Source organism: Hylobates moloch, unplaced genomic scaffold (assembly GCF_009828535.3).
Source record: "Hylobates moloch isolate HMO894 unplaced genomic scaffold, HMol_V3 SCAFFOLD_30, whole genome shotgun sequence".
Classification (NCBI taxonomy): Eukaryota; Metazoa; Chordata; class Mammalia; order Primates; family Hylobatidae; genus Hylobates; species Hylobates moloch.
The window spans coordinates 1,095,561-1,117,528 of NW_026652305.1; positions in this window are offsets into that span (position 1 = coordinate 1,095,561).

Here is a 21,968-nt window from a genome sequence, read left to right on the forward strand (position 1 = left end):
TCAGTTCATTTTCCAAGGGCAGATACTTAAAGACAAAATTAGCCCAGCCATACATTTTGAAATGCATATTTTAGAAATAAATATTTTAAGTGACAGATATACCTCTCTCTGAGTCAAACTATTGTATATGCACATATGCTGTGTGTTTGTGTGGGCATATGAAGACATATATATGATTGTGTATGTGTATATGTAAATTATTTCTTAATAAAATTTCTAGAAGTGATAGTATAAATAGCCAGTGATAAAGCGTGATAAAGTATAAATGTAAGAAATAATATTGTGTTTCTATTGACACACAGCATTATTACTATGAAATTTGCAGATTAAACAAAGCAAGTGAATTATTTTATGGTTTGTGTTGGTTAGGAATTTGGAATGGGATTTAGCTGACTCTTCTGCTTCAGAGTCTTACAAGGCTGCAATCAAGGTAGCAGCCAAGACTATGGTCTTACCTGAATCTCAGCTGGGGAAGAATCCTCTTCCACATTCACATGGTTCCTTACAGTATTTATCAAGTACCTGGAAGGCTATTGCCCTGAGGGCCTCAGTTTCCTGCAGCTATAGCTGTTAGCTGATGGCCACACTCAACTCTGTAAGCTGTGATCCTCTCCATGTAGCAGCACAACACATGACAATTTATTTCTTCGAAGCCAATGACAGAGAGTCTCCCAGCAAGACCGGTTACAATCTCATGTAATGTAATCATGTTCACATAATCACATGGTCTCATATTTGCCATTTGCTACTGTTAGAGGTAACTCAGTTCCTGCCCACACTTAAGAGCACAAAGGTGTTATTGCCAGAAGGTAGGGATTATAGGAGCCACACTGGAGCCTTACACCGCAGAGATTTTCACCTAAGTCCACATGATTAGAAATTATAGGAAGACAATTTTGTGGATCTCAAAAAATAAATTTTTGCTTATTCAGCATCATAAAGTGTAAGTAACTGCTATGTGGCAATTAGAGATTTTATAAAATTGTGTTACAATTACTATTTATTCCCTTTCTCAAGGAAGCAATTTATAAAAATTTCACTATGTACCCAAAATAACTCTTTTTGTATTATTAATTTTTACCTGAGACTATACATTTTTAGAGGTATAAGAAAAGAAATATAGACACACCAATAACCAAAAAGTTCTAGATTCAGATCCTGGCATAATTATTTTCGAAGCTTGTAAAACCTTTTGTAAAGACATAATATGCCTGATTATTAGTTTTATTATCTATAAAATAAATATAACATGTGCTTGGTATGCTTATTATGGATTTTAAATATAAGATTTGAAAAGGCCTGCTTTATAGTAGCATCTACTTCAATGACTGATATATTATTGATACAATACTTAATTTATATGTATAAAATAATATTTAAATTCACATATTATTAAATTTTCATATACTCATTTGGAAACTGTTTCCTGTTTGGTTAATAATTATTTGAATTTCTTATACTAGGTTAAAGCCATACCCCAACCTATCAGAAATATTTAATTTCTGCTAGGGAAAGATACAAAGTAATAATATAATCAGAATTACATGTCTATATACTATGCTCAGAAGGAATACATCTCACAGAAATGGCAAAACGATTCTGCCACAGCTGTAAAATTATGTACAGTTTATCTGATTTGACTTTCTTGTGCCATGAAGTAAGAACTTGCAGAAAATATTAATTAAAATGCACATAAAGTGTTTTGCTCATGAAAAGAGAAAGTTGTATCTTGACATCATCCAGCTCTGGTTAGGATGCTGGATTCCCTGGAGTAGATGTGGGATTCTGCTTCAGTTGAAAACATACCTGAGCCTGTCTACTTAAGGAATTACTAAATATAGAGTTTGGAAGTCAGGCTTTTCTGAACTACAGATCACTATGGCAGCTCTATAACTATATCATGGTTCCATAAGTCAGAGCAGTGTCATTTTCAACATTCTCGTATCTCATTTTAGGGGGATACTCTATGTCGACTACTGATAAAACTGCTGATACATTAGTTCTTTTCTGCTTCTGTACACCAGGGACAGCAAATGCTCCTCCAGGTTCATCTTTACTAAGTTGGGAGTGGTTGTGAAGGATGGCTATGACAACAAATTGGAGGTCCGAAGGAGAGCACACCAGCATCAACTCACTCTGCCTGCCGCAGGGAATGATGGCGGCCCATATGCTACAGATCTAACAAATGGCCTCCAAGCATGGTGACAGCTGTTTGTGCGGACTCTGGAATAAAAAATTACAACTTCCTCATGCTTTCTATTAATCTGACACTTGAAATGTACTATGGACTGAATCGTGCCCACCTTCCCCAATTCATATATTGAAGTCCTAACTCCCAACGTGACTGACTGCATCAAAATGGATCTTGGTACAGAGAAGGGAATGCTGCTGTAACAGATACTTAAAATGTGGAAGCAGTTTTGGCACTGGCTAATAAGAGAGGGCAGTAAGAGTTTTGAGGTGCATGCTAGAGAAAACCCACATTGCCAAGGAGGGACTGTTCATGGACATTGGCTATGAATGGTGATTCTGATGAGGGCTCAGAAAGAAGAGGAGATAGAGAAAAAGCCTGCAACTTCTTAATGAAAACATGCATAATCACGAATATAATTTTGGTATAAACATTATATTAAAGGTCATTCTTGTGATGTCTCAGACAAAAATAGGAACAGATTATTGAAAATTGGAGAAAAGGTAATCCTTATTATAAAGTTGCAAAGAACTTGACTAAAAATGTGTTCTAGTGTTTTGCGAAAAATCAATGAACAATGAAATTAGATAGGTAGTTGAGGAGATTTCAAAGCAAAATGTGATGATGTGGCCTGAATACTTCTAACGGCTTATAGTTAAATGTTAGAAGAGAGAGATTAATTGAGGAAGGTATTGTTAAGGGAAAAATAATCAAATGTAGAAAGATGTAGAAAATTCTCAACCTGAGTGTGTTGCAAAAAAAATGAGAAGAGCGTATTCTAAGAGAATACCAAAGGTATAGCTAGACTGTCACTTGATAAAGAGATTATGGAATAATATAGGGAAAAACACTGCCAGTTTGAATGGACGGGGATGGAGGTAAGATAAAGTGAAGGAAGCCTGAGGGTCTTCTCAGATTCTACAGGACAGGACAACAGAGTTATTTGGCAGTAAACATACACTGTTTTTCAAGACAAGGGAAAAATAACACTGTAGGCAATTTAGAATTATCAGGGTCACCAGCTTAGTTTCAACTGGCCAGATGGCCTCTGCCAGCAGAGCCTTGGGAGGAAGATCTGAGCCTGGCAAAAATCCCACTTAGGGCCTTGGGGGCAGAGTCGCCACCCCAATCAGTCCAGAAGGTGAGTCATTGAGCCAGAGGGAATTATTATTGAACCTTAAGATCTAATGAAATTTACTTTGCCTGCTTTTGGACTTGCTTGGGAGCTGCTACTCCTTTCTCCATTTCTATTTCTCCCTTTTGGAATGCGAATGTTTGTCCTATGCCTGTCCCACATACTACAAAAGTTAGGTGGTATTTTGGAGCCACATAACTTTTCTAGTTTCACAGGTCTGCAGCTTGAGAGAAATTTTGTTCCATGATGAATCATACCTAAGGTCTCACTCATACCTGATTTAGATGATATTTAGATGAGACTTATACACTTTAGAGCTGATGCTGGAATGAATTGGGATGTGGAAGACTGTTGGAAAAGGTGAATATGTTTTGCATGTGAAAAGAATATGAATTTTGGGAGACCAAGAGTGAAATACCATATACTGGTTTGTCTCTACAATTCATAGATTGAATCCCTAATACTCAATGTGACTGCATTTGGAAATAAAGTCTTTAAGAGGCAATTAAAGTTAAATAGGTCGTAAGTATGGGCCCTAATTCAAAAGAATTGGTGTCCTTATTAGAAGAGATACCAGAGAGCTCTCTTTTCCCATGCATGCACAAATAAGAGGTCATTTGACCACACCAGCAAGATAATGACTACTGAGAAGCTAAGAGATGAGGCCACTGTACCTTGTCAGTGTTTGGTCTTAAACTTCTCAGCCTCCAGAACTGTGTGAAACACACTTCTATGGTTTAAGCCATCCAGTTTATGGCATTCTTGTTATGACAACCTGATTTGTCCAAAAAATGCATCTTGCTAAGTTAAGAAGCCAATCGGACAAGGGTTACATACTCTGTGATTCCAACTCTATTATGTTCTGGAAAAGGCCAAACCAGGAGATAGTGGATGCCATGAACCCCTGTATTCCACCTGTTGATCCCTCTTCCTCCCCTCCTATGTCCTTGGTAACCACTGATTGGCAGTCAAACTATTCTGTGCAAATGTATAATGGCATGTATATAGTTAAATATCGTCAACACATGCCATTATACATTTTTCAAAACCCACAAAATATGCAACCAGAAAGGGGAACCCAAATATATACCAAGGATTTTAGTTAATATTTCAATATTTTCTCATCAATTTGAACAAATATACCATATGTTAGTGGGGTAGATATATGGGAATTTTCTGAACTTTGCACTCAATTCTTCTATAAACCTACAGCTGTTCAAAAAATTAAGTTTGTTAATTTAAAAATAAAAAGTAACTAGATATTATAATTCATTTTTTTCATTTAAACAAGAAACAATTATTGAATCCTTACTGTGTTGCAGGCCCTGTGACTGGTGCAGGGAAACTAATTTACTTCATGAATAGTCATGAATTTGCCCAATGGTAAACCATAGCAAAATATAATTCTAAAACAAAGTTATTTGCTCAAAATTCCAAATTTTAAGTCAAATAATATGTTTTCATTTTAGAACAAGGTCTGTTTTGGTTTGTTTGTTTTTGTTTGTTTGTTTGTTTTTCAAAGCTAAGCTTATGTTGTAAATTAGTCCCTGGTTAAGCTTTAACAGATATTATTTTGGCATTATATTTAATTTGAATAGTAGAAATTCCTTTAAAGGCAATATTACCAAAATGTATTTTTCAATCTCTGTGCCTTTTTGCTCTGCAGATATTTAAAATAAGTTATTATAATCTAAGAAAAGTAAATCAGAATTGTGCAAACTGTTCAATTAAATCAGAAGTTTTATATCTGCGAATTAGAAACCAAGAAAGATTATATTTCTAAGAACATTTAAGTGTGTATTTTTAAAGAAATAGAATTTTTGTCAGAGTATCAGTAGAAGTATTTTTAAAAGTCATTTCTGAAGGAAACCAGATATAGTTTATATGATAAAACAAAAAAAGCAATTTTAGCTTATTAGTCAATTCTCATTTTCAGAAAAGCAGCAGTAACCTAAAATGTTGAAAAAGAATAAGAAACTTAATCTCTAAAGAAAACGCTGTTTTATATAACTGAAAATGAAAAGGCTGTCTTTGCTTAAAGAGGAAAATGATTCAGCAGTTATTTAGCTTAAGAAATTTTTACAACCTGCATAGTGATATTTTCTAGTGAAAACTGAAAGGGTAGGTAAGTCCTACAGCATCTAAAGTAATACACAAGTCCTATTTTTAAACTAAGAATTGAGTTTAAAATGCTCTGCCTGTACACGTAAATTTGTCACTAGAAAGTGATTCTATGCTGCCAAATGTACATTTGTTTATTTTTAATGATAAACGATGTAAAACTGGCTTCCAAACCATTAAATACTCTCAAGTTCCAAGATTAATTCTGGTTCGTGTGTGTGTGCGTGTGCGTGTGTGTGTGTGTGTGCGTGTGCGTGCGTTTCATTGGCCACCTTAAAATGCTGGTGTATTACTATTTATATACCTGAATTGATAGAGAGGAAGTGTATAGGACACTTTTGTAATATTGACTAAACCTCAAAATAAAGAAGAACCAGTATCAAAATGAAATTGCTCATTTCTAGTCATAATAAACAAATCTAAGCCACAAGCTATTTGTATTCAGAAATGTTCCATATCATTTATTCATTTTTATATACTAATTAAGAAAGTAAATTGCTTTAAATTCTTTAAAATACACATCAAATAAAATGTCAAACTTTAAATAATATCTCTATAGTATATTCTTTCTGAATTTTTTCAAACAGAGCTTAGCTTCTTTTAAAAAAATCACCAATATCTGTATCTGATATAAATATGTGTATGTTTACATCTTTTTCTCTCTAAGTACATTGTGAGTTCCTAAACACAGAACCTGTATTACTTCTGTATTTTAAATGTTTCTTGAAGTATTTCTAACACCTAGAAGGCACTAAAACGTATTTTGTTTTAAAAAAAAAATTGTGCTGAGACGAAATTGGGGTCTGTCAGGCAAACTGAATTATGTGCACTGTGAAGTTACTCTAAATTTGTTGAATGTACTATAGACTTTTAGTGCCTTTCCTAAATTTTAATTGACAGAATACAAAGTAGTAGGTTCAATATTAGAAACTTAAAGTATTTACGAATAATTGAGATATTAAAATAAGAAACAAGATATGATTCATTTTCTTCCTTCTGCAAAATGCAGTAAGGTCAGGGTGAGCTATAGCCTCATCAGTGGAACTTGCTAATGGCAGATCTAAGGAAATCTTAGGATATTCTGTCAAGAATTGCTTTGACCTACATAAGTATATTACAACGACCATTGGTGAGATTTTTATAATATTTTAGTCGATTGGATTACTATTCTTTCTTAAGTTTTGAAACAAGGATAGTTTGAGTACAAAATATCAGAAGACCAGAGGATGTTTGTTCATGTGTCTTATGGATGTGATATTTTCTCTGTGAAATTTGAAGATGAAAATCAAGTTCAATGAGAATGATCAGTATCACTAAAATATTACTCAGGGTCTATCTAGATGTGGAAAGTGATACAACTTTTTTCATGGTATTTATTTAAATAGAGTAGACATTGCCTACATAAGCTCTTTTCATGTTGCATAGAGCAGACCCTGCTCCACTTTTTTCCTGTGACAATTCTTGTTTCTTTCATCTATATTGCTGCCTTGGCTGGAAAGTTTTTACCAGTTTAATGCCTTTTCTCCACATTTCAAAATTTTCCATAAATGTTGAGGCAGCGTTACAATTGCAAGGTTCCTATAAATGTATAGCAAATTTAAAACAAAAATGAGAAATATGTAGAGACTCAAAATAATGCATATAGTTCTAAAGAAGCAGTTTAAACCTTTCTCACAAAATAAAACTGCATTTTATTAGTTGGCAAATCTTGATTGCTAAATAATTCTTGGGGGAGAAAATATCTTTTCTGTTTTGCTATTTAATATTATCATTTTGAACTGCAATTTAATGTGAGTTGCTTCAGTTGCTTTTGCACATAGATGGGGAACAAATTTTAAATAAGAAATAACTCATTGAAGTTTTCCATTGCCTAAATACTGTTAATAAGCAACCCTTATATAGATTGTGGCATAGAATACATTTAAAATTTTCATTATTATTTAAAATACCAATAAAATCTGATGTAGATAAAACTAATTATAGTATAAGCAATATTTGTCGGAATTAATTCTCAGTGAGATTGATATCGTGAATCATTGACAATTTAAAGAACTTTAGGAGTTTTCATCTAATAGTTTTTGCCAAAGTTTTAGTTATTTACAATGAATTTTAGGTTGGTTAAGCCAATGATTTACCATGAAACATAAATAATTTTTTGTCTGTTCACAGAAAGCACGCAACTACATACAAACACACAACCATTACCATGCATACACACACATATGTATATACACGCAGCTATCTTCACATACACACAGAGCCTGACATTGCAAACCATTTCTTGTTTTACCCTAAAACCTAAAGTATAATAAAAAAAAAAAAAAAAAAAAGTAAATTTTACTTTAAGTTCTGGAATACACGTGTAGAACGTGCAGGTTTGTTACATAGGTATACATGTGCCGTGGTGATTTGCTGCACTCATCAACCGGTCATCTAGGTCTTAATCCCCAAATGCATTAGGTATTTTTCCTAATGCTCTTCCTCTCCTTGCTCTCCACCCTCCTAAAGGCCCCGGTGTATGATGTTCCCCTCCCTTTGTCCATGTGTTCTCATTGTTCGACTTCCACATAGGAGTGAAAACAAGTGGTTTTTGGTTTTCTGTTCCTAGTTTGCTGAGAAATATGGGCAAACCATTTTTTAAAATTCTTTTTACTTTGTCTTCAACAGTTAGAATATTACTTGGTATATTTTGAATGCTCAATTTTTTTTTAATTTATTGGTGAATAAATGAAAGGAGGAATAGATAAATAAAGAAACGATTTTATAACAAGAGTTCCCTTTTAATTTAGCTCAGATTTCAAAGTACAAAAATTAAAACAACCAATATTTTTTTCTGGGTTAATTTATATGCCATCAGAAATTAAACAAAATCATTGACTGTCTTCCCATATGACACATATACACATTTAAATAATGGCACTGCTTGTTTGACAAATGTTATTAAATTGTTTTTCTTATTTTTCCTATGAGTGATATTAGCTATAAGAACTAATTATATTTCTATATAAAAACTTTCAGTATTCAGAATGTGCTTTAATAGGTACATTATTCAGATTTTGGTAGCAGTGTTTTTTATATTTTAACTGCAAAAAATATATTATTCTTATGAAAAACACGCAGTGTGTTCTATACATATATAATTGTTAGTAAATGACTTTCTAAAAAAACCTAAATGTAATTATATACAATTTAAAAGGAAATTGACATATTAAGGAAAAAGTACATAATTTGCCTATAGCAATTTCTATTGCTATCACAGGCAGACTGCTTAAGATGCTGGATTGAGGTCATTGTTTAATCATCTTCATGCTCCACTGACAAAAATCTGTGCTTTCAGCTTCCTTTTGTAGCAGCCCCAACTCAAGTACTCTCAGGATCTGTTTTTCTGAACTGTGCAGGCTTTTTAACTTTTATTTCAACTCAGTAAACACACTAGCAAAACAATTCTCTGAACGATATCAATTTCTTAAACTAACCAGCATGTCATGTGTAAAAAATTGGTGACACTGAAAAGTGAACACACTGATTATAAAAATGCATTGTCAAGACCAATTTTGTGTTAAAAGAATGAATGAAAAGAGAAATAATTAGTGTTGCCTACAGCTGCAGACCAAAGCAGCTGGCCGTTGTAATGCTCTGCTGATGGTCCTTGTCACACGTGAACTTGGAACAAAAAAGACAGACAGACAAGGTGACGCCAATGTTTCAGTGAGAAGCCGTTCACCAGTGAGCATGATCAGAAGAGCAGCAAGTGCATTGCACATTAGTTGCACCTCCCATCTGGCTGTTATTAACAATTGTTCATAATGTTTGTCCAAGCACTTACATTTAGCCTACCTTGCCATCGTTCTGTATCCTCAAAGAACAGAAACATAATTATCTAGCTCAGAGAAAAAGAAAAGGATTTTAAATAATTGCATGACACAAGATGGAGCTGTAGAATGCTGAATTGTGCTGCAATTCTGCAGCAAGAGAAAACTGGAAAAAGGAATACCCTTAAGAAGTAGAATGAATTTCTGTATATTCCTGGGCAAGTTTGCTTGGCTCCAGTTTTATCTGAAAGACACACTATTGACTTAAATCAATTATATGGGTAAAATATGAATTAGCCAAAAATAAAATATTGGACATAGATGACATGTAATCAAATACTGTGAATGAAATTACCACTCAGCTAAAAATATAGATTTTGCTTTTACATGCACACCACAGTTAACAAAACACTTTGCATTCTCTCAAATTGGTAATACAACCACCCTTTGTTTGTGTCCTTTTTGATACTATTTATGGCAAAGCCTACATAGTTTTTGACTGCTGATTTGGAAACTGTTTTCCCAGTTGTTTGAAATGTGATATAACAGAGAAAAGATTTTGCTTCTCCTAGTAAGCACCAAATGATCCAATACAATTACTAATGTTCCTAAATTTCTGTTAATTTTGTGATTTTCTATTTATTTTCATTAAATTTGATTAAAATATTAATAGTTTAATTACATGTACACTCGTGCAATTTATTTATTCAATTAGGAAACTCTTTCTAGAAGTTTTGCTCCATTAGAGGTCACTATAATTAGAATTCATTATCTTGATAATATGAACAAAGCACAATTGCTTCCTTGAAAAATACTTGCCATGAGAATCAAATTTAGTAAAATCCTATTTTACACTCTTATTTACTTATGATTTATCAAGTTGCTACATTTTTGTTAGACATAAATTATTAGTCAGTGAAATAATTGCTTAACTTTGAATCACATAGCTACTTTCAGCAGAAAAGATTAGAAAACATTATATTTGCAAAGTTAGAACAATTATTAATGAAGAAATTGACAGCACATTTTCAAGTGGAAAATAAATCAGCGATTCTATTTTTTTATAGAGCAATGTTCTTTCTTTTTCCTAAAGTTCATGTTTGTGAATTAAATGTGCTTGTGAAATCTCATCATTAGCAGGTTAGAAGTTATGTTTTCTATTTTGTCGGTAATGGTACCTGCTATACTGATTGATTCTAGAGTCTTATAAAAGGATGATACATTGTAAGGCATCTGTGAACAAAATGTGCAAACACGTATGAGAAACATGGTAATGACTACTAATGAAATAATCTTAACCATTTCATTAGAAATTTACACATAGATATAAAATATAGTCTTCCCACATGTCATCCATTTTACAGCTTTCCTTAAGGTATAATTTTAGGTATAATTAATAAAACTATAAAAACTATTCATAAACAATTAATGTAAGATAAACTGTATATATTTAAAGTAAATGTTAACATTAGTGAATGTTAATGTATGTATGCATCCTGAATACATCAATGAAATAAGAACAGTGAACAATTACATCCCTTTCTAAGTGTACTAATAACCTTTTGTAATTCTTCTCTCCTGTCCCTTAGGCAACCAATGATTGCTTTTTGTCACTACTATAGGTTAGCTTGCATTTTCTGGAAGCTCATAAAAAAATAGCGTATACTTTTTTTCTGTTTGCCTTCTTTCACTCAGAATGGACTTTAACTTATAGCTATGATATAGTGTGTATAATTAATTTGTTCATTTTTATGACTGAGTAATATGTCTGAATACTCATTCATGGGTATTTAGTTATTTCTCTTGTGGCTCTTAGACAAAAAGCTATTATAAACATTTGAGTACAAGTCTTTATGTGGGCATATATTTTCACTTTTCTTGGAATATCTCTCCATTCTGGCTGGTAGAGATTTTAGTAATTTAATGAAACAAAATGTGAACATAAATATCTATAAATAATGGTAAAGAATATTACAATGTTAAAAATATTTTATCTTAATGTGAAACCATCTTGAAATTATAGAAAGAGTAACAGAATAAAATTTATTTAATATGTTACTTATTAACAGTAAAATAGTTTATGTTCTTTCAAATATGAAATGGCCAGTAGAATCCCTTAAAATTCTTAGATTTGTAAAATATATTGGAGAATTTAAGTCATATTTGCCATTTTAATTTCAAACATTTGCAGTTTTATAACTTTCTGTACAAATCATTAAATATTGCAGATTTACTCGTATTCTAGCAACTGTTAAAAATTAGATGATCATTTTTTCTTGTTAAAAACACAGAAAAAATAGTCATATCACTCAATATTTGGTTTTTCAAAAGTTTGTATATAATTTTTATTGATTCTAGTTTATCAATGTGGAAAACAGAAGTCTCACACAAGAATCTAGCCCCCCCCCAAAATAATAAAACCTGATCGTAATACTCTTTTAAAACCTATAAATAGTGAAGTCTTTTTAGCTGTTCAAAAATGAATTCCCATGCAGAAGGTGGTAGAATAAAAGTATAACTTCTACCATTCAAATCCACTGTCTTTTTAGACTCTTTTAGTCTCGGTAGCTCAGCAGCAGTCCCTCAAACCTGAAATGATTTCTTTTCTTTTTGATCGGGTCCATACGAATACTGTGTTTGGGGACTTCAAGCTGGTGTTCACCTTCCCTGAATTTCTTCCTTCAAAGCCAGTCATGGTGCACTTAAATGGGCAGTGCCAGCAGTAGTAGATTGGGGGAGACAGGCTTCAAAAACTACAAAAGTAGTGCCCATTCTGCAAGCATTTCTCCAGGGAGTGGCTGGGATTTTTTTTGTCCTCCCCAGAACTTGAAAGACCTCTGTTCTTTTTTTCTCTGCCACTCTTAGAAAATTGAGTCAAAAGTTCCCCTGAGCGCTTTGCTGTATTTGTAGTCATTGTATTTTCTCTCTTGGGATTCCGCTACAGCTAGTGATTTTTATTTAGAGAACAGAATAACTCTTCATTGTGTCTGTGTTGTGTGTGGTTGTGTGTGTTTTAATGAAAATGAAAGAAAAAGCAAATTATAAATATGAGAATAAACTTTTTGTGATATTACCTAATATGTTGGACTGATATTTCAAGAATATAATCAGCAAATATCTGTTAAATATCTAGTCTAAGACAAAGCTGTTATGAGTGCTGGGAGCGAAGCAGTGACTAAAATACTGTCTTGTTCTCAAAAAGCCCATCTCATTATTATCTTCAGCACCACTGTCATTGGTATTCATATATACTGAGAGATTTAGTATGTTAGCAAATGTTTGTCTGCTTGTGTGTAAATGTTTTAAGTAAGCCCATAGGAAGAATTCAAGTGTAAAACCATAATATGAAAGGAAAGCATAATAAACGTAAGGTTAGTCAGTATAGACATGTACAAAATAAAAAAGTAAGTCTCTCACACTAACAACCTTAAGATCCTCACACAATTTTATATAAATTTCTTTCCTCACTTAATAAAATATCAAGGAAATGTTCCCATGTCATTAAAAAGCCACTTAAACTCCATCAAATTGTTGGACCATAATAGTTGGTCAGTATTTAATAGTGTTCTTTCATTTTGATTATTACAAATTGTGCTACAATTATATCCTTGTAGGTAAATTTTGAAGAATATGGTGTTTTAGGTCAAAGTCATACAGGCAAAATTTCATCTGTAAAGAAAAATGTCCTTATTTATAATTTTGATTCATATCATTCGTTTATTCATTCAATAAAATAATCATTATTTGCTAAATGCTAGATATTGCTGTAGCCACTGAAGATACAAAAATAAACAATAGACAATGTCTATATTTTCATGGTGTTTTAATTCTAGTTGAGTTAGATAACAAATAAATAAGTAAACAAACGGATACATTATTTATAAAATGGAGATAAATGCTATGGAGAAACAGTGAATAATGACAGAATTGCTATTTTATACAGGTGGTTGGGCAAGGTCTCCAAGTAGGTGACATTGGATCTGTCACTTGAAGGGAAGGAGAGAGGGAGACATGAAGATGGATATCCGTGAACACTGAGCTCCAGAGATAAAAAAGAACATCAAGTGCAAAGAATCTGAGCCATACATATGTGTAAAATGTGAAAAAGATGGAGGAGGTCAATACAACTGGGAATAGTTTGTGTTGCTGGAGATGGGTAGTCAGCAAAGTGAAGGAAATAATGGGGAATCAGATCATGTAGGGCTGTGTAGGTCACTGTAAGGGCTTGTGCTCTGACTGGAAAAGAGTAATGTGATCTGCCTTATATTTTAAAGAAGTGTACAGTGCTTCTTCAAATGTTAGTGGAAGGTTTTCCACTAACACTGTGCAAGACGTCCTATATTTGAATGATCTCTAAGGTTGATTTGTTCATTGATTCCTTTGGGGTTCATCCAAAGAAATACAACCAGAAAAATATATCTATCTATATATCTATTCATCCACACGTATATGTTGTTTATTCCATGTGTATGCATTTATATGTATGCATATGTGCATGTCATATATGTGTATATGTGTATACATGTTTATGTGGGTATACATTGAATAGATTTGTACATCTGTTACACATATACACACGTATGTTATAAATATGGATGTGTATATTTGCATATGTGTGTGTATATGTTTGTGTATGTGTATGTGTATTAGATAGATATTTACATCTGTGATTGAGAATTGGCTTATGCAATTGTGGGGGCTGATTAAAAAGGAAAGAGAAGATTAGGAATGTGCTGGAATCCTGTTGGCACAAGCTGAAATCCCAAGAGTACAGACTGAAATTTGCTTCCATTCTTGGTGTCTGATCCTGCAGAAGCAAGGGCCTTTGTCAAGGTAATAAAACATCCACATCAAGCTCAGGAGCTAGGAAACCTGAAAAGAATTCTGGGAAGTTAGCGCAATCACAGTTCCTGCAGTGGGCCCACGGATCAGGAGCATCACGTGTTAACTATAAAATGGCTGCTTCTTTCTTTCTGCCTTCCACAAGAATCTCTCGTGGCCTACCCTAACTGAAAACATACAAGAAAGAGAATTCTGATAATGTAGCTTAGTCTATCTACAATGACATATTATAAAACCATCAAACCAGTGTTATTCATTCATTAATGTACCCATTTGTTTATTTAACACATATTAATTTAAAAATCTGTATTTTTTGTCACATACAAATTATTGTCACAGATTGAGGTTTTTGTATGCAAATGCCAAGACAGAGTTTTTAGTGGCAGATATTTACCAATAATCAACTTCTATAACTTTTCCACTAGAGCTTGGTATAAACCGGACTTGGCATCTTTTTCCACAGCTTAGGGCTTGCCAGACTTACGATCCAAGCAGTAGGACTACATGCAGCAAAGTCTGGACATGTGACAGAGCACTTTTCTACTCTGGGCTCCTCTCAAAGGTATCTGCTTTCACATCATCTGGCTTCTGAGTCACAATAGTAAGCCTTGTTGTGGAGTAATGCTGCTTTCAGAAACCAAACTGGCCTGCCAGGCTTCGTGCTTCCTTTGTTTGTTCACGACTTGCAAGATGGAAGCATTTGTTTTTAACTTTAGAGGGGTTGTCCCCACATGCACCTGACCACTAGATCCCTAACATTTTATAGATATGATCAGCCCCTGAAAATGTGCTATAGTTACTTTCCCATCCTCTGGAACTCAGATGTCTTACAAAGGCCTCTTATTTAACCACTTCTTATTCATTCAACCTGATAAATATAATGTCACTAATATAGAAGATCGTCGTCATATCTCGTGGAGATATGATATCAACAGACTATGTTATGACTTTGGACAACAGAGTTAACAAAACTCTGCAACAAAATGGTAAGTTTATATTTCTTTTCATAGCATGTAAATGCACATGGTTTCCCATCTCCTTTTTTGATTAGGAAGAAAAAATAAAGGAAACTTTACGAAATCAGTGGCCACATACCATATATCTGAAGTTATATTGATCTTCTGTAGTAAAGATAGCATATCTGGTGCAGCAAATGTAATTAGAGGTACTATGTTATTACTTGGTTGAGCTTATAGTAGTCCACAGTTATCCACTAGAGTCCATATAGTTTTCAGTTTTAACTGAAAACAGACTGTTGAATTAAATGGAAAAATGTCTGGCAGAACTGGTTCTCTATAATTTCTTTTCCATTTTTTCTGGATTATTCTTATTTCAAAAATCTTTAATAAGAACTTTAAGATCTTCTTGTGTACTACCAAAACTCCTATTTTGACTTCGTTGAGTTTTATTTAATTTGTACAATAACAGAGAAAACTTCCATCCATGTGATTCATCTCTAACATTATGGCATTTACTTTATTTGTTTAAATCGATTTTTTTTTTTTGAGATGGAGTCTCGCTCTGTCACTCAGGCTGGAGTGCAATGGCACAATCTCGGCTCACTGCAACCTCCGCCTCCTGGGTTCAAGCGATTCTCCTACCTCAGCCTCCCGAGTAGCTGGGATTACAGGCACCTGCCACCACACCCGGCTAATTTTTTGTATTTTTAGTAGTGATGGGATTTCACCATGTTAGCCAGGATGGTCTTGATCTCCAGACCTCGTGATCCGCCCGCCTCAGCCTCCCGAAGTGCTGAGATTACAGGTGTGAGCCACCGCACCCTGCCTTAAATTGAATTTTTTGTCTGTCATTAGCATTTTAAAGTTTTCATAGACCATTTTATAAACATGAACAATCTTCAAAGTTTTATTACCAGATGTTTATTTCGTTTTGCTATAGTAAATAACATATTTTACCTAATTATGTCCACATTTTGGTGATTATCAGTGTATGTGATGGCTATGACAAATTGAAAAAATGTAACATAATAAATATCTGACAAGTCAAAATAAAAAATGCTAACAATGCAATAGATAAACGTAAGGACTGTAAGTACAGGAGCTTTTATATCTGTTTTATTTACTGATATATCCTCAGTACCTACAATAGGACCTGACACATGATAGTTATTCAATAAGTAACAAGTGAAAGAAGGAATACATTTGCAATTTACTGGAACAATGAATAATATGAACAGTAAGTGGCAAATATTTAAACACATGAAAAAATATTAAAACTCATTTTATAAGGTAAATTTAAGTTAAACTAGAGTTAGTGTTTTGTGCCTATAAGATTAGCAATAATCAAAAATTTGAAAACATGTTAGAATGAAAATCACTGTGCTAATAAAGAACCATCATATTTGTGTATATACCTGTGTCCATTAACTTTATTAACCAATGAATGGAAAAATTTTAAATGTCTAAATTTAAATGTCTCATTTTATAGATATGTAGGAAACTGGCTTATTAAATTTGGCCCATTCATTCAATGAAATATTATTTAACCATTAGTGCAAAAAGCATATGTATATGTATATGTATGTGTGTTTAAGTATATGTATGTGTGTACATGTGTACACACATTTTGGATTTATATCCAAAATGAATTTTTAAGTTAATAAACTACATTGCAAAATATATATACTTTCATGTATTGTATAAATATATTAACTATTAAAAAGTAAATAAAATAACTTTAAATATATGTAATATAATCCTATACTAACATAACCTCCATTAGTTATTCTAAATGAATAAATGTTTAATTTTATAAAATGTTTTTCTTTCTGACATCATTGAGAAATTATAGTATATTATACAAATTTTGATTTATACTTAAATTATTCAGATATATTTTAATTTAATTTTTAGATATTTGTCATATCAATTCTCATACTTTTGCTTACCATGTGCCAAGAATTTTTTATATACAATACAAACACAGTCCTTTATATACAATATCAATTAATTCAAACAAATGCAATAATGTTTCTATTATTATTGCTTCTATTTTACAAATGACAAAACTAAGAGACAGAGAATTTGTGAAATTTACCAACCTAAGAAGTCACTTAGTCACTAATAGAACTTGATGCTTTATGCTTTTAATCCAATAATAGCAACATTTCTATGAGTTTTTAACCTAAGTTTGAGATTATCAGAGCTTTTACTATTACTGGTTGAACTTTCAAGAACTTAGCTGATCACGTCCTAAGACTATGGCAGAAGTAACAGGCTGCAAATTCACCATTAATTCTCCTCAATTACAAATTTTCTAGAAAATGTATTATTATTCTTCCCTTTTAAAGCTTTGTCTTGACCTTTATGTATTCTAGTTCATCATGAATCAACTGAAGAAACAGTTGATGCACTCAAATTTCACTTTATGTTTATATTTCTCAGTTAATTTGTAAAAAAAAATCTAATTCTTAAATAATAGAAATTGTCGTTATTCAAGTAATTACCAGTTCTTTAAGATTCCTTTCCTAAATTTCACAAACTCCTGCATTTGGCCATAAGATGAGCTACTAAATGAATCTAAAACATTAGATAATTCAAAACTAAAGATCAAATAAAAAGTTGTATTATGGAATCTAACATTTGTCTACTTAAAAATGAATAATAAAATTTTTTGTAAGTAAAACATTTTGATTCAATTATGTTGATGAGCCAAAATCTTGGAAAAGAGGTGAATTTTTTGGTGAGATAAATATCAATCTCCTATCTAAAGATTTTTGTCATATAGTTGGGCAGGAATTGGAATTCGTGATTTCATTCAAACCGAAGTTTCACCTAACTGATTTAAAGATTTTGTCAAAAGCAAGTTGTAAAAATTTTGTAACTATTATTGAAATACATATATGAGTGAGAGGACCAAAATTCCTGAAAAAGTAACTATTCTTTGTCTCAGTCTGCTTAGAAAACACTTAAAACAGTTTACCTCTCTAAATTATTGAGATAGAATATGCAAATCCTATTGTCAGGAATGTGCGTATTTGATCTAAAATATTGTTCCTGTTTAAAACAAGAAAAATATCTAAATGTTTTATACCTGAAGGGAGATGGAAACAAACTTCCAAAAAATTTTTGTGACTAATTTTAATGAGAGCTGACTAATATTTAGATAATTTACTTGTACTAAAAGATGAGCATGGTGAAATGTTTTGGCTATTTCATATATATATTTAGGTATTAACATGTAGCTGTATATTCTAATCACATATTGCACTTAATAAGCTTTAATGTATATTGTATGCAAAATACCATAGTACCTCAATATTGTTGCTGTTGGATACAAACATATGACAGACCGTCGCAAAAATTGTTTGATAGATGTTTATTCTTTTGATATATTTGACCAGCTATTCATGTATTATAGAAAGACCTGAAGAAAGAGAAACAACACCAAAAAGAAAATAAAAAGTAATTTATTTTCTTATCAGGATATTTAACAAGATAAATATTTCTTCTATTTGTGATAGGATGATAATAGTGATGAAAGAGAGATGAGAGGGCTACATGTACTTTGAGGAAATAAAAACTATTTTTTTCTGTGGGGGTAAATAAAAGAAGTCAAGGCTCATGTCTAAAGTTCTGATTTCTGTTACTGAGTAGATGGAATTGCTATCTATTAAGGAGAAAGTTGGATAAGGTATGTGAGTGGGATGGGTTTCAAGAGTCCAGATTGATCATGCTGTGTTTAAAATGGCTGTGAGACATTCATTTAAAAATGCAAAGAATGTACTCATATAGATGAGTCCAAATTAAAGAAGTTGTTTTGCTTTTTTTTTTTTCCTGGAGATAAAAAGTTTTGAGTCATCAGCAGAAATATGGTATGTAAAATAACGGGAAGGGATAAGATTAACTTTGGAGAATTTCAAATGAAAGAAAATATTTCACAGGGTTAAATATGGGAAATTACATCATACAAAGATTGAAGAGGAGGCACTTATTAAAAAAAAAAAGAAACTGAAGAGAAATCACCAGAGAAGTCACTGAAAATTCAAGAGTGAAGTGTCTGGAAATGTTCCCTGGGCTCAACTCCACTTTCAGTCCTGGGCTGTGGTAGATACATCTGAGTCACCTCCAACACTAGCATTCTCCCTCTAACATGCTCTGTATGCCTTTCACAGGGTCTCCTTAGATGCCACAGGATATCAGCTGATCTTTATATAATACAGGCTAGAAAAATAAGCATCACTGCACAACCCACATACAGATCCATCAGCCTCCAGTCTTTCAGATAGGCCAGCCTGGGAGATGTTTACTATACTTCTCAGAGATTCAAGCAAAATTGGGCCACCATTGCTGACTGCAGATAACTAATAGACCCTCACATTCCTTACTTTTCTCCCCTGTTTCATGCTTTCCATTCCTTCAGTTCTGCCCTTTGAGAACTACCTCCTTCATAAACTGCCTTGATACAATCCATTGTCTCAAATTATATGATTTTCAGCAGAACCAAAACTAAAACTGTCACCAAAGGTAAGAAAGCTTTGAAATGGGGAAGTGATGATTTACTTTAAAGGATACTGAGAGGTCAAATAAGATGAGCTAGAGAATTGACCAATAACTTTGTGGACATGATGGTTTTGATGACACTTAACAATAATCAGGCTGAAATCCAAATTTTAATATATTGCGATTGAATTATAAACTGAGAAAACACATAATGCCTGTGTAAACAATTATTTTAATTGTTTAATTGTAATGGATAACAGACAAATGAAGCCATGACAGAAGTTATTGAAAAAGAAGAAGAGGCAAGATGGTCAACTAGATGCAGCCAGGAGGAACGTCTGCTGAGCGATTAGGACATCGGGAAGACCGTCACACTCAAAGGAGGTCTTCAGAGAGAAGGCATTGAGAGTTGAAAGATGTGACACAGACACTGGGCTAAAGGGGGAGGAAGCTGAGAACTCTGAATGGAGGCTACTATGTACCTGGACTCATTCCTGACCACCAGTGACTCACGGGGAAGGGATGAGTTGAGCAGGTGAAGAGCCACTAACTCTTGCCACAGGCTGTTGAAATCCTGGCTCTTCAAAATAATTTGGTCAGATAATAACAATAAAAAATAATTAAGAAGAATGAACAAAATCTCCAAGAAATATAGGTTTATGCAGAGATCAAATCCATGACGCATTGGTGTCCTTGAAAGAGATACAGAGAAAGAAAGCAAGCAAGTTGAAAAACATATTTCAGGATCTTGTCCAAAAAAACTTCCTCAACCTTGCTAGAGAGGCCATTCTTCAAATTCAGGAAATGCAGAGAACCCTTGGGAAAAACTACACAAGAAGACCATCTCCAAGACAGATAGTCATCAGATTCTCTAAGATCAAAACGAAAGAAAAATGTTAAAGGTGGCTAGGGAGAGTGGGCATGTCACCTACAATGAGAACCCTATCAGGGTAACAATAGACATGTCAGCAGAAACCCTAACCCAGATGAGATTGGGGGGGTCTATATTTATCATTCTTAAAGAAAATAAATTCCAACCAAGAATATTATATCCAGAAAAACTAAGCTTCATAAACAAAGAAGAAATAAGATCCCTTTCAGACAAGCTAAGGGAATTTGTTGCCACCAAACTTGCCCTACAAGAGGTCCTTAAATGAGTGCAAAATATGGAAAGGAAAGAACATTATCAGTCACTACAAAGACACACTTAGGTACTTAGACCGTTGACATATAAAACAATCACATACAAGTCTGCACAATAACCAGCTAACAACATGATGACAGGATCAATTCTGCACATGTCAATACTAACCTTGAGCGTAAACAGGCTTAATGCCCCAGTTAGAAGGCACAATGTAGCAAGTTGGATAAAGAAGCATGACCCAACATTGTGCTTTGTTCAAGAGACCCATTTCATATGCAATGACATCCATAGGCTCAAAGTAAAGGATTGAAGAAAAACCCACCAAGAAAATGGAAAATAGAAAATACAATGGTTGTTTTTCTAATTTTAGACAAAACAGATTACAAACCAGCAAAGATAAAAAAAAGACAAAAAACACAAAGAAGGGCATTACATAACAGTAAATAGCTCAATTCAACAATAAGACCTAACTATCCTAAATATTAATATATATGCATCCAACATAGCAGCACCCAAATTCATAAAGCAAGTTCTCAGACACATGCAGAGACTTAGAACCACACAATAATAGTACAAGACTTCAAGTCCCCACTGACAGTATTTGACATATCATAGAGGCAGAAAACTAACAAAGATAATCAGGACTTAACCCTTGACCAAATCCACCTAATAGACATCTACAAAACTCTCCACCTGAAACTAATGGAATATACATTCTTCTCATCAGCACATGGCACATACTCTAAAATTGACCACACAATTGAACATAAAACAGTCCTCAGTAAATTAAAAAAATATATACCAACCACACTCTTAAAGCACAGCACAATAAAAATTAAAATTAATATCAAGTACATGACTCAAACCATGCAATTACATGGAAATTAAACAACCTGCTTCTGAATGACTTTTGAGTAAATCATGAAATTAAGACAGAAATCATGAAAGTCTTTGACACTAATGAGAACACAAATACAACATACCAGAATCTCTGGAAACAACTAAAGCAATGTTAGGAGGAAAGTTTATAGCACTAAATTTCCACATAAAATAGTGAGAAAGATCTCATATTAACAACCTAATATCACATCTAGAGGAACTAGAGAAACAAGAACAAACCAACTCCAAAGCTAGCAGAAGACAAGAAATAACCAAAATTAGAGCTGAACTGAAGGAATCTCAGACATAAAAAAATACAAAAGATTAATGAATCCATGAGTTTGTTCTTTGAAAGAATTATAAGATAGATAGACCACTAGAC